Source organism: Leptonychotes weddellii, chromosome 6, assembly GCF_054177405.1.
Source record: "Leptonychotes weddellii isolate Sample4059 chromosome 6, ASM5417740v2, whole genome shotgun sequence".
NCBI classification, from domain to species: domain Eukaryota; kingdom Metazoa; phylum Chordata; class Mammalia; order Carnivora; family Phocidae; genus Leptonychotes; species Leptonychotes weddellii.
In genome coordinates, this window is record NC_138374.1 from 1,540,119 (window position 1) to 1,557,619 (window position 17,501).

At 37.7% G+C, this 17,501-nt stretch overlaps 1 non-coding gene across 1 annotated transcript in view; it reads left to right on the forward strand.

Annotated features, from left to right (window-relative positions):
• Positions 1-349: 349 nt before the first annotated feature.
• Positions 350-17,501, forward strand: part of LOC102727496 (uncharacterized) — a 43,461-nt gene continuing 26,309 nt past the window's right edge. The window contains exons 1-3 of the transcript XR_014146120.1: positions 350-472; positions 2,733-2,879; positions 3,626-3,806. This is a non-coding gene — a transcript (uncharacterized LOC102727496). The remainder of the gene's footprint in view (positions 473-2,732; positions 2,880-3,625; positions 3,807-17,501) is intronic.

The window sequence follows — 17,501 nt, forward strand, 5'->3', positions numbered from 1 at the left end:
GGGGCAGGGGCGGAGCGAGCGGCCGCGCCGCGGAACCAAGTGAGTTGGCTCCGGAGCCCGCGCCGCCGCCGGCCCGCACCTCGGGCGCCCGCCGCCCCCGCCGTCCCCGCCGCCGCCGCCCGCGCGGGGATGCAGGATGCTGGTGGGCGCCAGGCTCCAGCGGCGGCGGCGGCAGCTGCAGCAGCAGCCCCGGCGGCGGCATCCTCTCCTCTGGCCGATGAATGCAGACCCGCCGCCGCCGCCGCCGCCGCCCTGGGTTTGGATGGTTCCTGGCTCGGCCGGGCTGCTCCGGCTGGGCGCCGGGGTCGCGCCCCCGCCCGTGCTGCTCGCCTCGGCGCAGCCCCCCGCCGGCCCGCTGCTCCCGGGGCTGCCTGGCTGGCAAGCCCCCGGCGAGCCCCTGCTGCCGCTGCTGCCACTGCCCTCTGCGCCAGACCACGCCGCCGTGCACCACTACCCCTTGCTCCACGGGCAGGTAACGTGTCCCCGGCCCCCGGATCGGGGGTCGCCGGCTGCGCCCCTCCGCCCCCTGGGCGCGGCCCTCACCTGGCCCCGGGGCGGCCCTGGCCCTGCGGCTCGCGCCCAGCCGACCCCGCGCCTGCCGGCCCCGCGGAAGGCTCCCCGTGCCTTCAGGGCGCAGCCCGGCAGCCATGCATCGGCCACAAAGTTCATGCTTCGACGTCGCGTTCTGCCTCTCGGCAGTTTTCGCGGCACGTCTTCGCGGTCCCTCGGCCGGGCGCTGCAGAGTTGGGACCGCGCTGGCCACAACTTTCGCCGGGGCCGGGGTCGCTGTCCAGAGCGCGGTGCTGAAGGAGCGGCCGCCGGAGCCCAGCGTTGCCGCCGCTTACCGTAGCTGACTTCTCGCAGAGAAGTTAATACTTTTACAGTCTCTGCCAGACTTGAAAAGCAAGCTGGGGATCAATAGCTATTTCTGATTCTGATCTGGGCTTTTTTTTTGAGAATAGACTCAGGACAATGCTTAGGAGAATTCAAACCAATGGAAGACGGCAAGGAAATCCTGCCTTTATTATTGAGAAATATTGCCGGTGATTTCCCCTCCCACCCTAGGTCAGCCTGAGTCCACCAAATTAGCTAATGCCATATTGCACGCTGGAAGAGTTTGGGGTTTAAAACGTGGAATTAAAAAGAAAAAGTGACTGTACCTTTGATTAATGGTGCAACAGAGCAGGGCAGGCTGGTTTTGGCAAGATCCATTGTTTGCTATCTAACTATGCAGATGTATTTAAATCAGGGAATAACATGTATTTTATTCCAAAGATTGTCCTCATTAGCATATTCAAATGAGCGGTGTGTTAGAATACATCATTTAATTAATTTAATTCCAATATTATCTTGTGAGCTTTTCTAAAAGATGTTATTAAACTCCTCCTAAATTGGTCTTTAGACTTAATGATACATCACATATGCGGTACTAAATATCACATTTTGATGTGTGATGCAGTTCATATGGGTTTTATTGAATAAATGTTGGTAGCTTTTTTGATGTTTTGAAAGTGTTGTTATATCAGAGTCCTACCACTAGAGGTATATAATGTCAAGGAACTACAATTTTTTTCTGTAGAGAACACTGCATTTGTGTGTGTGTGTGTGTGTGTGTGTGTGTGTGTGTAAATTTAAAAAGAAAAATCCAAAAAACCTTATCTCTTAAATATTTTTGTGCTACATATTTTCTGTTAAATAACAATATTTAGAACCAGAAGAATATTTTCACATTAACAGGAAAATCAAAGACGCTTCTATGATTTTAAAACAAATAGATATCAAAGTGTTCCACACCATTGAACAATGATCTTATTAGTTCTCCACTGATGAATTAGGGAGACTGTCTCCTAAAGACTCAGTTATTTGAATTAGGGAGACTGTTTCCTAAATTGTCTGCCCCCTTTCAATGTTTGCTATTTTATTCTGTGCATTGGGATCTTCAGTTGTGTGATAAGCTCACTTACATTTTCTTTGCCTTGGAATGTATTTGCATTTGTGAACCTTGGGAAACTTTGAATCCTAAGCCCTGAGCTAATTTTATTTTGAGAATATTAGTTGTGTTGGTTTTTAAATGATAAGTGTAATTAATACAAAATGTTGCATTGAAAGGATTATCATAAAATATAACTCCCTGCTTGCTTGTGAAAAGAATTCCAGAATAATAAAAGGAATACCCAGCATTTCATCTTTCCATTGTGGTTTCTCATTATCTCAGGACAGAAACCCATTTCTTTTTTTTTTTAAAGATTTTATTTATTTATTTGACAGGGAGAGACACAGCGAGAGAGGGAACACAAGCAGGGGGAGTGGGAGAGGGAGAAGCAGGCTTCCCACAGAGCAGGGAGCCCGATGCGGGGCTCGATCCCAGGACCCTGGGACCATGACCTGAGCCGAAGGCAGACGCTTAACGACTGAGCCACCCAGGCGCCACCTGAGAAACCCATTTCTTACCATATTCTCATGGCTTTGTGCTTAGAAATTCTTTCTCAGTATCGAAGAATGCAATGTTGGTGATGCTTTGTGATGATTCAAATATGAAAACTTTTATACATTTTTAAAATTTGTGAATATTTATGGTTTTTCTTCACTGTTGAAAGGAGGAATTTCTCTCCTAATCGAATACATACATTTTTAAATTCTTTTCTTAAAGCAGCTATCCCAGCATCTTGTGGTATAAAGTAGTTGATCTGTTTAGGCTAATGTGCCCTCCCTTATCTTTTCTTGGGCTTCAGTGGCTGTGCGGTGGCCATTCTCCATCCATAGGACTGTCTCCCTCTTCCGCTGTGGAGTTGGTACCCATTTTCCCACACGTCTGCCCATCTGCTCTTCCACCTCCTATTGGGAAAAGTTGGATTGACAAAAGGATACCTAATTGTAAGGTAAAATGCAGGTCATTTAATTAGATAAATGGACCTTTAATTATTAATTTGTTGGGTAGTTGCATAACAACGAAAAGATTGTGTGTTTTCTAATTGCAATATCTAGGTCTAGAGAGAAACCTTTTCAGAATAAGATCAGTCTGTTCAGAAACACCAGCAGAGGTGGGGGTTCATTTTGTTTTAACTGAAAAAATTGGATTCTGTGGAACAATATAAAATTTCTACCTCTGAAACAGAATCCAGCTTAAAATTTTTTTCAGTTTTTAGATCTGTAAGCATTGATCAAAATCTAGTCTTAAACATTATATAATTTAAGTATAAGTTTTATGAGCGGATTTTTCTTGCTGTTGCTTTAAGTGTTCATCTTTCTGATGATTTTCTTAGCTTTTGGATTCAAATTTAAAGGCCACACTGTGTTTACCTGAAAGCTAAAGGCAAGTAATATGGTGACTTTTCTACAACACACTATTTACCTCACTGGGGTGATTCTTCAATCTGCAAAACTGGCTGCAAGGCTGAATTAACCGAGTCAATGGTTGAAGACCAGCCCACGAGACTTTATCTAGAAAGTGATTGGTGTCAGAGCTCCATGGATCTTTAGGTTTTAGAATGATACTTCTAGAGAGTGCCCACTTAAAGAATCTCCAATATTTGATCAGTGTAAGAAATGGAACTATTTTATAGCAGTGTTTAGCTTTTATCATGTGTCTTGTCTTAAATGTTATGCTTGCTTTATTTTTGGACAGATATTTTTTAATAATTCCTTTGCTCTGGACTCAATGTGGATATATCCTGAGGAGTCAATGTTGTTCCATGGGCATGAAAAGCCTCATCTGTTGGCAAATCAAGTCGCTCTGTCTCTGTCCAGACCAGCTCCTGCCTCCAGGCCTCTTCCCAGTGTGCTGTTAGCGCCTCAGCCAATAGCAGGTTGGTGCCCCAAATATATACTACTTTTTGTTTTTGCTTTATACGTTAGTTTTGGGTATGAAAACTGTACTTGTCATTTTAATGAAATGATTATTTCAAGTTATAATTTTTTTCATGAGCATGATTCCTTTTTATAAAGAAATTGAGTGTTGAGTAGCTCATTCATTGTGTTTTTAGACTATGGAATCTGTTTTTAGGATGAAAAGTATGGCTGAGGGGATTTTGCACTTGATCTTAGCCAAAAGGCCGAGAAGCGATGGCTGAGGGGATTTTGATAGAATCCTATTTTTCAGTGCTCAGTTTTTAAAATTGGACCAAATCTCTGCTGATAGCCCTTAACAGGAGCACTAATTGCCCACATGTTACTTGTTTAGGGTGAGGGGCACGTAGCAAAGCTCCCTGGTCTGCAGGACAGGGGCACTTGTGAGATGTTTGTGAATTTTGCCCACATGCTGGGGGTGATATTGGGAAGGGCCTATAAAAATATCCTGTTTGGAAGATGGATTTTGTTCTATCTTTGGAGCCTAGTGGCCTAAAAGAACATTTGTCCTGGAACAGACTCCCATGAAATAATCTCTGGATGAAAGATTGTATAATAAACCTGTATAGCAACAGGAGAATAAAATCATCTTATGAATTTTTAAATTGATTTTTAAAATCACCTTAACATAGATCATATTATAAAAGCAAGCATTGTCCATGCCAAGATTATCTTGCAACGCCTTCCATTATGGAATATTTTATGACTTCAGAATTACATTATCTTCCTGTAATTTCCTACCTACCAAGCTTTTATCAATGTGTGTTTCTAAAATTTAGTAATAAGGACATGTTCCTGTGGATAATGCAGTGCTGGTTTTAGGAGATATATTTATTTTCTTCTCTCTTTGCCTACCTTACGTATTCCAATTTGCTATAGATCTTGTTTAGTAATAAATCAGGAAGAACAACTCAACTATTTGTATTTTTCACAGGCTTTAATGATTCTTGACTGAACCTTGCCTTCTGTCCTTGTAATTGTGCATTACTGAGTTATTAAAATCTGAATGCATATCATACATACATTTATAAGCACTTTACACTAAGGTGATCCTGTTTCCCATTTAATTTAATGACCATAAAAGATGATCAGATTGCACATGTTATGTAAGGATTCCATGACTTTGCATACCATCCTTGAGTATCATAGAGACATTTCTCAGTATACCTACTCCTCTTCTTAGAAAACCCATACTGCGAATGTGCTAAATATCCAGTTGAAGAAACTTATGGCAACTTATACCTTTTCTCTCATATGGATATTGTTTATTGTGTGGCAAACAGCTCATACTTTATTCAAAGCATATTGATACTCATTTTACCTTTGACTTTTGACTACTCTATTTTAAAGGACAAAATAAAACAATATTTCTTACTAACATGGTTGATGATAGAATAATCATTCTGACCTGGTCTACCATCTGTAAAATCTCTGCTTTTATTTTTCCCTGTTTTTTTTTTTTTTTTTGAACTTATAACCCATAAGAATATAACACTTACACTCTTACTTATCTTTTGGGGAAAAATGTGTCTGCCCCAGAGGTAAACAGTTAAATGCATGTTTGAGATGGGAGTTTCCAAACTCTAAAATTTCCAAACTCTAAAAATTTTTGATTTTTTGATAAATTTCAGAATTTTTAGGAATTATTATTCTGGAAAGCATGCATTAAATATCCTGTAACTAAAGAACATATTTAGGGGGTTGTTTATATGTTACTAACTGCTTAACAGAGAAGCAGGGAGGGGATTTTGTTCTATCTTTGGAGCCTAGTGGCCTAAAGTGGTAATTGCAGGAGGTGAGGTCAGCTCCAGGTCAGCTAAAAGAGCAGATACATCATTGCAGGTTCACCATAGTTAACAAGAAAATAAAAATGCATTGAAACATTTTACAGGTCAATTTTCAGAATACTGTTAAAAGTAATTATTAAGGGGTGCTTGGGCAGTGCAGTTGCTTGAGCATGCTCTTGATTTCAGCTCATGATCTCAGCGTCATAAGATCAAGCCCTGTGTCAGGCTCCCCGCTGGGTGTGGAAACTGTGTAAGATTCTCCCTTTCCCTCTGCCCCTCTCCCACCCCCACAACCTACTCATTCATACATGCTTTCTCTCTCTCTCTCAAAAATTTCTATTAAATTTTATATCCTATTATAAATCAATAAATTTAGATATTATATTTAATTTTTATTATATAGCTATACATTTTACATATAAAACATATTGCGTATCTTATATTAATGTATCATGTATAAATATGTTATATAGTTGATATTTTAAGTTGATCAATCTTGTTATATATGGTTATATTCATAGGTAAATGGCCTCATATCATAGATATGTTTTATCGATCTGTTTCCAGTTAATCAAAGGAATACCATTAGAACTCCAAATGAACCAGAAGAATGAGTCAAACTCCCTCATTTTAAATAGGTCTAGTGGTGAAGCTCATCTTCCTTTTTTGGGTAGATAGTAATTTTGTGTAATAATCATTTTTGAAGTAATGTTTTGTATGCAGTGTTGTTTTGTATGCAGTACGATGTCAATATACACCATGAGTTCCAATGACATGACACTAGATAGCAGCTTTGTTTGAATAAGCATGTCATTTGTTCAACTGAATTAGAGGTTGAAACAGGTAGAGATGCCAGGGTGGGTGACCTCTGAGCCTCATGTTAATATCACACAACCCAATATATTATTGGTTGACTGCATAGCAACAGGGTCTCATGTAATATTAGAACAGCTGTGAATTTGGATAAGTCATCTAAAGTTTAGTAAATATTATAAAGGACTTAACTTCATTTCACTTTATACTAGATGCACTTATGTTGCAGTAATAGTGATGATCTGCCATCATAGGTAGATCTGAAAAAAGCTCATTGGCTGCCTTTATTCATGGAAGCTAATTGTTAATATCATATTCTTGCCTTCATTCACTGGACCACCACCCTGCCAGCCATGCAAGGTGCTGGGAAGGAGGTCATGCTCCAGTGGGGAACAGCCAAGTCAGCAGATAAAATACGCAACATGGATCTTGTATGCTCTCTGCAGACCTTTGAGGAGATTCTTGGGAGGGGATCATCAGGAAAGCCTCCCCCCACCCGGGGGGGGGGATGCCACCTGAAACACATCTCCAAGACTTAGCAGAACTTTACCAGGGCAGGAAGAGGGGAATGGAATTCCAAACCAAGGGAGTAGAATGTCCCAAGACACAAACACATGAGAAATGTTGTGTCCGGTCATCACAAGCGGTTGAGTGTGGCTACACTGCAGAAGTAGATGGGGAGGGGCAGGGATGGGGCAAGTGACCCAGGCTCTGCAAGATGAATCCCATTATCCCACTGGAACCATGTGGTGTGTAAGCCCCTGGCTCTTTGCAGAGTGTTGTGGAATTTTCCATCCTTCCTTGGCTCAGGATCCCTGGTTCCTTCAGCAAAGTGGAGCAGAGAAGACAGAGTGTTTTCTCATTGAAAAGTAAATCCAAGCATTTAAAAATATGCAAAGTTACAGCTGTACTAGAAACTTAAGTCTCTAATGAATAATTTAGCGGCTTTTTAAGGAATTATCCCTAATTACAGTATGAATGGGTTGAATTGAGAAATAAGCCAGGATTCACTCATCCGCAGACCTCGGAAACTGATTCAAGGCAAGACTGCTGGGGAGGAGAGGCAGTGTGCCCCCCGCACAGACACTCTCTCCTCTTGAGGAGCTCCTCCACACTTAGGGTGGTGTCTTCACTGTATCTCCTCCACCGACATCCCCTTTCTCCCATGTAGCACTGGGAGCCCAACTTCCCAGGGAGGAGAGGGGTTGCACCGCATCTTAGGATAATAGCAAGCAGAAGAGAAGGCAGGGCCAGTGTGGAAATGATACTTCCTAAGGAGTCTCTGGACCATACTTATAAAAATGAGAACTGCAGAGTTCCTCAAGCTGCTCAGAAATAAAATTACTTAGATTCAGGTATCCAGCAATGGGAGGGGAAGATAATTAATTCAGCCTCTGTCCAGTAAAGATGCATGAAATAATAGTTTGGTGGAACATGGAGATCTAAAAGTTGTCTGTATACCATCGCCCTTCAGCTTAAGATCAAAAACCTGATTCTACCAACATCTTGTTGGGAAAAAAAACAAGCCACCTCATTCAAAGATGACCAGCGAGAGAGAGAGAGAGAGAGCCAATGAAAGATGAGGTGGGGAGCCTGAACATATTCTGCTTCATAAAAGATTCATTTACTCAAAAGACGTGGAAGAGAAACAAACCTAGGGAGAGGTTCTTGCACAGGAACTTGTAAATATGTTGGATAAATCAACTTGGTTTACCTTAGTAGGAAAAAAAAGGAGTGTTATAGAAAAGCAGCAAAAGATAAGATCAAAAGGGAGCTGGCTAAGGTGTAAAGTCATGCAGAAAGATAGACATGAGACAAGAATGCAAGGGAAGTTTTGAACAGTTTTAAAGAGAAGAGCTGATTCTGGATGTAATGACAGAAGACAGCATAGGAAAAGTCTCAAGCATGTGTATCTGGGACAACAAGAGATGAGAATAATGAGAGGTGGTGATATGTGAAATAGCAAACAATGCATCTATTTGTATCTGACCTCCGTGGAAGACCGAGAGCCGCAGGAGTGTTCAATGTGGCCATGCCGTGTATCTTGCTCACTATGACCTGATAAATTGTATGAGAGCGAGAGGCACTGCTTGACACAGGAGTGGACGTAGCTTCACATCATTCATCAGCACCAGATGTCATAGTTGGTGGGGAAGCTTTAGAGAATTATGAGGACAAAAGTCTGTGATTGAAGAAATGTATTCCAATAGGGAAGTCCTACACATGCATAAGCAAGGGAAAGATGTTCTCAAATAAGCAACGGATCAACTTTGTCACACCAAAGTTTTTGCCTCGAATTCTACTTTGTCTACAGCGAATGCTACTTCTCTTCTACCTCTGCAGCTCTGCCACACCCCCATGTTACCTGTCCTGAAAGTTTTGCCTTGTCTTTTGTTTTAAGCTCCGGTTAACTATTTCAAGGCACAGTCTCTGCCTTTGCCTTTTAAAGATGTAGTTAAGCATATTTATATCTGTTTTCCTATTTTTATATTTCTTCTGCTATATCCTGTTTTTAATGGTATTTTGTAATTCCTTTGTTTTTATTATTTTTTTAGTTTTTATTTTAATTTTAGTTAGTCAACATACAGTATAATATTAGTTTCAGGTGTACAATATAGTGATTCAACGCTTCCATACATCACCTGGTGCTCACAAGGACAAGTACACCCCTTCATCCCCATCACCTGTTAACCCATCCCCCCACCCACCTCCCCTCTGGTGACCATCAGTGTGTTCTCTGTAATTCCTTTGTTTTCATCTGTTTTTATTCTTTCGCTGTGCCATTTATGTTTTGATTCTGTTTACTTTTATATGGTTATTTAGAATGTGCTGGTCCTCTTTTCTCAAGCAATCACCAGTTAGATTTTAAAAAGCAGACTCGATCTTATGTTTCCTCTAATTTCCAAATCATGACAGCACTAACACTTTAGAAAATCATGACACTTCAGAATCCTTTTATAGAATATGAGAAATTTGGGAAAAGTTTGTATAATAAAAATTTATAGTCTCTATTTAATTTCCTCCACCAGCTGAGAAATTCATCTAAAGCAAAAACTATGAATGGGATAAGTCAGGTTTCAAAATATCTGTAATTATCAATAATCCATCAGTCATATCAAATATTTGTTAATTTGGTTACAGGAATGAGTGAAAAATTCTAAGCAATATTCTTGATGGAGAAGAATTACAATAGTAATTATAATCTGAATAGATAACCTCAAAATGTACTGATATAACTGGGGAGAAGAGAAGTGAGAAACATGAGCACAAACTCTTTCAAAATCCCTCAACTTTGTTAAAAGAAGCAGAAACATTAGGAAACTCTCCTACTTGAAGCCCAGATTAGAAGGTTATCTGGGCCTGAGACTGGACCAAGGCTGCTGCCCACTAAGCAGGTGAATGAGAGCAATAGCCATTTGCCAGTGCTGTGGGGCAAGACATGGAGAGTGACCCTTTTCTGTGGTGCAGGAATATGAGGATGGCTGAAAATTGAGGGAGGAGAGCACAAATATTAAGAAAGTCTGTCAGATACCCCAGAACTTAGCCTAAGCAAAAGGCATTGTTAAAGGATTTTGAAGCCTATGGGGCATTGAAGGCTACTGCAGCAACAAAATCCAAATCCAGGTCAACACCCAAATATACTGACACACCTCATTCATTAGCAGCTTCACAGAAGAAAAGGGGTGCCCATTTATAGGAGTAAATCCTATTCACTGCACTCTATTGTTCTACTCATGATGTGTGGCATTCAACTAAAAAGTTACAAGACACACAAACAAAGCAAGAGATGATAAGCCATTATCAAGAGATAAAATAAGCAACAGAGCCAGATCCTCAGATGACACAGATGTTGGCACTACTAGATAGGGACTTTGAATTACTATGATTAATATCTTCCTGAGTTAATGGAAAAGGAGGGCAAACTGCATGAATAGATAGAGAATTTCATCACAGATATGGAAAATATAATAAAGAACCAATCTGAAATATTAGGAAATAAGCATGGTATGAGAAATGAAGAATTACTTTGATGGATTCATGAGTAGATGTGATACATCTAAGGAAGGAATGAGTGAACTTAAAGATAGGTCATTAGAAATTGCTGAAATTGTAACACAAAGAGAAAACAGGTGAAAAAAATAGAGCATACTTTCCCAGAACTATGACATAACAAATGGTTTAATATCCATATAACTGAAGTCTGAGGAGAAAGAGAGAAAACATGGCAGAAAAAAATATTTGAAGAAATAATGACCAAAGGTGATGAAAAAAATTATCAAACTTATCAAAACATGGCTCCAAACTCAGCAAACTCAGCAAACTCCAAGACTGAAAACTAGACAAATCATATTCAAATTTCAGATTCAAAGATTAAAAGTAAATCTTGAAGACAATTAAAAAAAAACACACATTACATAGATAGAAACAAATCTTAAAATTGTAGGAGTTTTACTGTCAGAACCTATATAAGCCATAGGGCATAAAATGACATTTTTAAAAGACTGAAATAAAAATCTCTCAGTCAAGACCTTTATACCAAACAAAAACAGCTCTCAAAAGTAAGGTGAAATAAATATTTTTTCCAAACAAACTAAAGCTGAAGAGAATTCATTGTCAGTAAGCCTGTAGTTCAAGAAATTATAAAGAAGCTTATCAAGCAGAAGTAATGTAATAGCAGGGAGAAGCTAACCTGTGCAAAAAGAAATACAGAGTTCTAGAGATAAAATACAGTAAGGTAAAAAATATTTTTCCCTTTTTTAAATTGCTCCAAAAGATAACTAACTGTATAAAGAATAAGCAGTATGAAATAATATATGTGTATCACATAGGTAAAATCAAAATATATGTCAACAGCCACAAACAATGGAAGGGAGGAACTGGAAATACAGAACTGTAAGGCTATTACACCATACAATAAGTGTTATAATAGTATTTGAAGGCAAACTCTGATAAAATAAATACATACTATAAAGCATAGAGTGAACACTCAGAATTTATTTAAAAAGTTGTAACTACTAAAACAATAGTGGAGATAAAATTAGAAACATAACAAATAACCCAAAAGCAGGCAGGAAAAGGAAGAAAAGGATCAAAGTACAGATGGAACAAATATTTTAAAAAATAATAACTAAAAGATGATAGATTTAAGTACAAAGGTGTAAGCTTCCAAATTAAAGGCAGATGTTCATCCTCAAGTACATCATGTCCACAAGGAACTCATTTAAAAAATACAGAAATAGAGTAGATAAAAGTAAGAACATAGAACATATACAACATGCAAATATAAATTAGAAGAAGGCTGGGGTATTCATATTAGGTAGATTGGAATTCAGAGAATGAACTATTACCAGGGATGAAAAGGGACATTACATAACTACCAAAACATACTTAAAAGCATACCAGGAGGGCATAACAATTCTAAATGTGTCTGCATCTAGTGAGAGAACTTCAATATGCATGAAACAAGGATGGGTTGAATTGAACAAAGAAATAGACACAATAGCACTTCGAGATGCTGGCACTCATCTCTCAGGATTTCACAGAGCAAGAAGGCAAAATATCAGTAAAAATTGAGAGAAATTACACAATACTATCCACCAACTTGATTAAATCGACATTTATAGAACACTCTACCTAACAATAGCATATGTATTTCTTGTGTGCATATGGAAGATTCATGAAAATAAATCATATTCTTAGCCAGAAAACAAGTCAACAAATTTTAATTAAATAATCAAATATATATAATTTGTTCTCTTGCCACAATATAATTAATTTAGGAATCACTAATAGAAAACAATTCTAGAGAATTTTCAAATATCTGGAAATTAAATGAGAACATGCCAAGTAATGTATAGCTGAAAGAGGAAGTGACAGGAAATTTAAAAATATTTAGAATTGAAGGTAAATGAAAGTCAATTTTAAAACTTCTTATGAAACATAGCTAAAGCAGTGTTTGGACAGAAATGTATAGCATTAAAAATGCCTATATTAAAAAACAAGAAATTCTCAACAAAATATTAGCAAATTGAATTCAACACATTAAAGGAAGCATATACCATGATCAACTGGGATTCATCCCTGGGATGTAAGGATGGTTCAACATCTGCCAATCAATAAATGTGATGTGTCACATTAATAGACTGAAAGATAAAAATCACATAATCCTCTTAATAAATGCAGGAAAAGTAGTTGACAAAATACAACATCCTTTCATGATAAAAACTATCAGCTCAAAATGAGTATAGAAGGAACATATCTCAACGTAATAAAAGCCTATGTGACAACCCCCCCTGCTCACATCACACTCAACAGTGAAAGGCTGAAAGCTTTTTCCCTAAATTCAGGAACAAAACAAAGGTGCCCACTCTCACTGCTATTATTCAACATAGTACTGGAAGTCCTAGCTAGAACGATCAGGCAAAAGGAAAAAAAAAGAAAGAAAAAGCATCCAGATCAGAAAGAAAGGAGTAAAAGTGTCTTTTTTTTTACAAAGACAGTTTGTATACCATCTTATATCATCTTATACAAAGTTATCATCTTATATAAAGAAAATCCTAAAGACTAAGCCAAAAATCTGTTGGAACTAATCAATAAATTCAGTAAAGTTGCAGGATACAAAATCAACATACAGAAATCAGTTGCTCTTCTATTTCACTATTTCTATTTTTTATTTCCTAAACTATCTGAAAAAAGAAATAAAGAAAGCAATCCTTTTCACAATAGCATCAAAACCCATAAGATACTTAGAAATAAATTTAACCAAAGAAATGAAAGATCTGTGCTATGGAAACCATAGGACTTTGATGGAAGAAATTGAAGAAGACACAAACAAATGGAAAAACATTTGTCTGTGTTCATGGATCAGAAGAATTAATATTGTTAAAATGTCCATACTACCCAAAGCCATATATAGATTCAATACAATCTCTATCAAAATTCCAATGGCATTTTTCACAGAAATAGAAAAAAATCCTAAAATATTTACAGAACCACAAAAGACCCTGAATAGCCAAAGCAATCCCAAGGAAAAAAAGATCAAGGCCAGACGCATCACATGTCCTGACTTCAAATTATAATACAAAGCTACAGTAATCAAAACAACATGGTACTGGCATAAAAATAGACATAGACCAATAAACAGTCCAAAAATGAACTCCTGCATATATGGTAAACTAATATTTGACACAGGAGCCAAGAATATTCAGTGAGGAAAAGATAGTCTCTTCAATAAATAGTGCTGGGGAAATTGGATAACTACATGCAGAAAAATGAAATTTCATACTGTATAAATGTTGAATTACTATGTCATACATCTGAAACTATTCTAATGTTGTATGTCAACTATACTTCAATAAAAAAAGATAACATTAAACCCCTATCTTACAATACTCACAAAAATGAGAAAGACTTAAGCATGAGACCTGAAACTGTAAGACCCCTTGTAGAAAACAGAGAAAAAACTCCTTGACATTGGTCTTGGCAACTAGCTTTTGGATATGACATCAAAAGCACAAGCAACAAAAGCAAAAATTAAAAAGTAAGACTACATCAAACTTAAAAGATTCTGCACGGCAAAAGAAACAACAAAGAAAATGAAAAAGCAGCTATGGAATAGGAGCAAATATTTGCAACTCATACCTCTGTTAAGGGGTTAATATCCAAAATATATAAAGAACTCCTACAACTCAGTAACAACAACAACAAGCAATCCATTTAAGAAATGTGCAGAGGAACTAAATAGATATTTCTCCAAAGAAGACATGCAGATGACCAACAGACACATGAAAAGGTGCTCAACATCACTTGGCATCAGGGAAATGCAAATCAAACCCACAATGAGATACCACCTCACACCTGTCAGAATAACTATTATCAGAAAGACAAGAAATAAGTGTTGGTGAGGGTGTGGAGAAAAGGAAACATTTTGCACTCTTTGTGGGGATGTCAATTGGTGCAGTCACTGAGGAAAACAGTATAGAGGTTAACCCTAAAATTAAGGTTAAAGATAAGGTTAGATAAGAGTATAGAGGTTAGATAAAATTAAGGTTAGATAAATAAAGGTAGAACTACCCTATGATCCAGCCATCCCACTTCCGGGTATATATTCAAATGAATTGAAATTAGGATCTTGAGGAGATACCTGCACTCCCATGTTTATTGCAGCATTATTCACAATAGCCAAGGTATGGAAACAATCTAAGTGTCTTTTAATCCCAGGGAATAATGGATAAACATGTGGTATATATACTCAATGGAATTATTACTCAGCCATGAGAAAGAAAGAAATTCTGTCATTTTTGACAACACGATGGACCTTGAGGGCATTATGTTAAGTGAGATAAGTCAGATGGAGAAAGACAAATACTGTATGATCTCACTTCCATGCAGAATCTAAAAAAGCTGAACTCATAGAAACAGGGAGTAAATCGGTGGTCACCAAGTTTAGGGGTGGGGGTTTGGGCAGATGTTGGTCAGATTGTACAAACTTGCAGTTAGAAGACAAATACCTTCTGGGGATCGGATGTACAGCTTGGTGATTATAGTCAAAAATACTGCATTATATGCCTTAAAGTTGCTAAGAGACCAGATCTTAAATATTCTCATCAAAAAAAAAGAAAAATGAAGAAAATAAGAAGAAAGGTCTGAAATCAATGATCTAAAGCTTCCACCTTAAAAATCTAGAAAAGAGAGAGAGCTAATTAACCTGAAACTAGCAGAAGGAAGGAAATAGTATTGACAAAAGCAGAAATCAAAGAAACTAGTAACAGAAAAATATAAAGAAAATCAATGAAACCAATTGATTTATTTATTTACTTATTTATTTATAGAATGGTCAGTATGACTGACAAACCCCTGGCTATAGAGAATAAAAGAAAAAGAGAGGGATGCCTGGGTGGCTCAGTCAGTTAAGCATCTGACTCTTGATCTCTGCTCAGGTCTTGATCTCAGGGTTGTGAGCTCAAAGCCCACATTGGGCTCCACACTGGGTGTGGAGCCTACCTAAAAAAAAAAAAAAAGAATAAAAAAGAAAAAAGAGGGACAACACTGATTATTAACATCAGGAATCAGAAGAGGAATGTCACTATGGATCTTAACATAAAAATGAAACAGGAAAATATTATAAACTACTTCATGACACTAAACAGCTTAAATGAAAGAGACAAATTATTTGAGTCACAGCTACCTGTGCTCACTCAAGAAGTAGAAAACACGATAGTACTATATGTATTAAAAATATTGAATTCATAATTTCAATCCTTCCAAGAGAGAACACTCTAGACCCAGACAGCTTCAGTGGAGTTCTACCAAATATTTAAGGAGGAAATGGTACCAAATTTAAGTAAACTTGTTTGAAAATAAAAGCAGGAATAACATTGCCCAATATTCATTCATTCATTCATTCAGCATTCGTCTGATTTGGAAACCAAATAGTGCAAAGAGAGACAATTACAGACCAATATACTTCATAAAAAGAGATGCAAATGTCTTCAACGTGATATTAACAATATATAAAACTGATAATACATCATGACCAAGCAGGGCTTTTTCTAGGAAATCAATGCTGGTTCCACATTAGCAAATCAATGTTATTTACTTTATCAAAAGGATAAAGAAGAAAAGTGATATGATCATTTCAACAGATGCAGAAAATTCATTTGTCAAACTCAACATCTATTCAGATTAAAAAAATAACAAACGAAGCTCTAAGTCACCTAGGAATTATTTTTTTATTTGAGAAGAGAGCAAGCAAGAGAGCACAAGCAGGGTGAGCAGCAGAAGGAGAGGGAGAAGCAGACTCTCCACTGAGCAGGGAACAGGACACGGGGTTTGATCTCAGGACCCTGGGATCATGACCTGAGCCGAAGGCAGACACTTAACCGACTGAGCCACTTGAGGTCAACTAGGAATTAAAGGGAATATCCTCAAACTAAGAAAGGACATCTTTTAAAGAGTCACAGCTAATGTTATATTTAGTAGTGAATGCCTGATGTTTTTTCTCTAAGATGGAGAACAAGGAAAGAGTTTGTGCTTTCCCCATTCTTACGTGAAATTTTACTAGAAGTCCTAACCAATGCAATAAGGCAAAAAGAAAATGTTGGAAAGCATACAAAGTGCAGACAATACACAGACAAAATGATTGCCATATGGTCTATCTCAAGGAGTCTACGAAAAGCTACCAGTTCTCGTAAGTGAGGTTAGCAAGTTGCAGGACACAAGGTCAATGTGAAAATTCAATTGTATTCCTGCATTACTGGTGATGAACAATTGGAAATTAAAATAAAATAGCAGTATCATGAAAGCACTCAAATTATGAAATATTTACAGGTTAACCTAACAAAACATATGTCCTGAAAACTACAAAACATTGATTGGAGAAATCAAGGACATTAATAAATGGAGAGATATTTTGTATTAATGGGTGGGAAGACTCCATAATGTTAAGATATCAGTTCTCTCCAAATTGATCTATAATCTCTGTAAACCTAAACAAAATCCCAGCTTATTGAAATTGACAAGCTGAAGAAAGGAGAATAGCCACTGTAGTTTTGAAAAAAAAAAAGCGGAGGAATCATACATAACTGATTTGAATGCTTATGATAAAGCTACAGGAATGGAGGTGTTATATAATTGGCAAACCCATAGGAACAAAGATCAATAGAACATAGTAATAGACCTTCCAGAAATAGACACACACATATATGGTTAATTTGTTTTTGACAAAGCTGCAAAAGCATTTAATAGAGAAAACTTGCCTTTCCAATAAACGGTTTAGGAACAATCCATCTTTAAAATAAACAAAGAGACCCTAACCAATACCTTGCATCATATACGAAAATTAACTGAAAATAGATTATAGACCTGATTCTAAAACAAAATACCCTAGAACTTCTGAAAGAAGACATAAAAGAAAAGATTTTAACCTTGAATTAGGGAAAGATTTCTTAGATATGACACCAAAAGCCTGAACCATAAAAGAAAGTGTATTGATACATGTACTTCATCAAAATTAAATGTTGTTCTTTGAAAGGACTTTTAACAAAATGAAAAGTC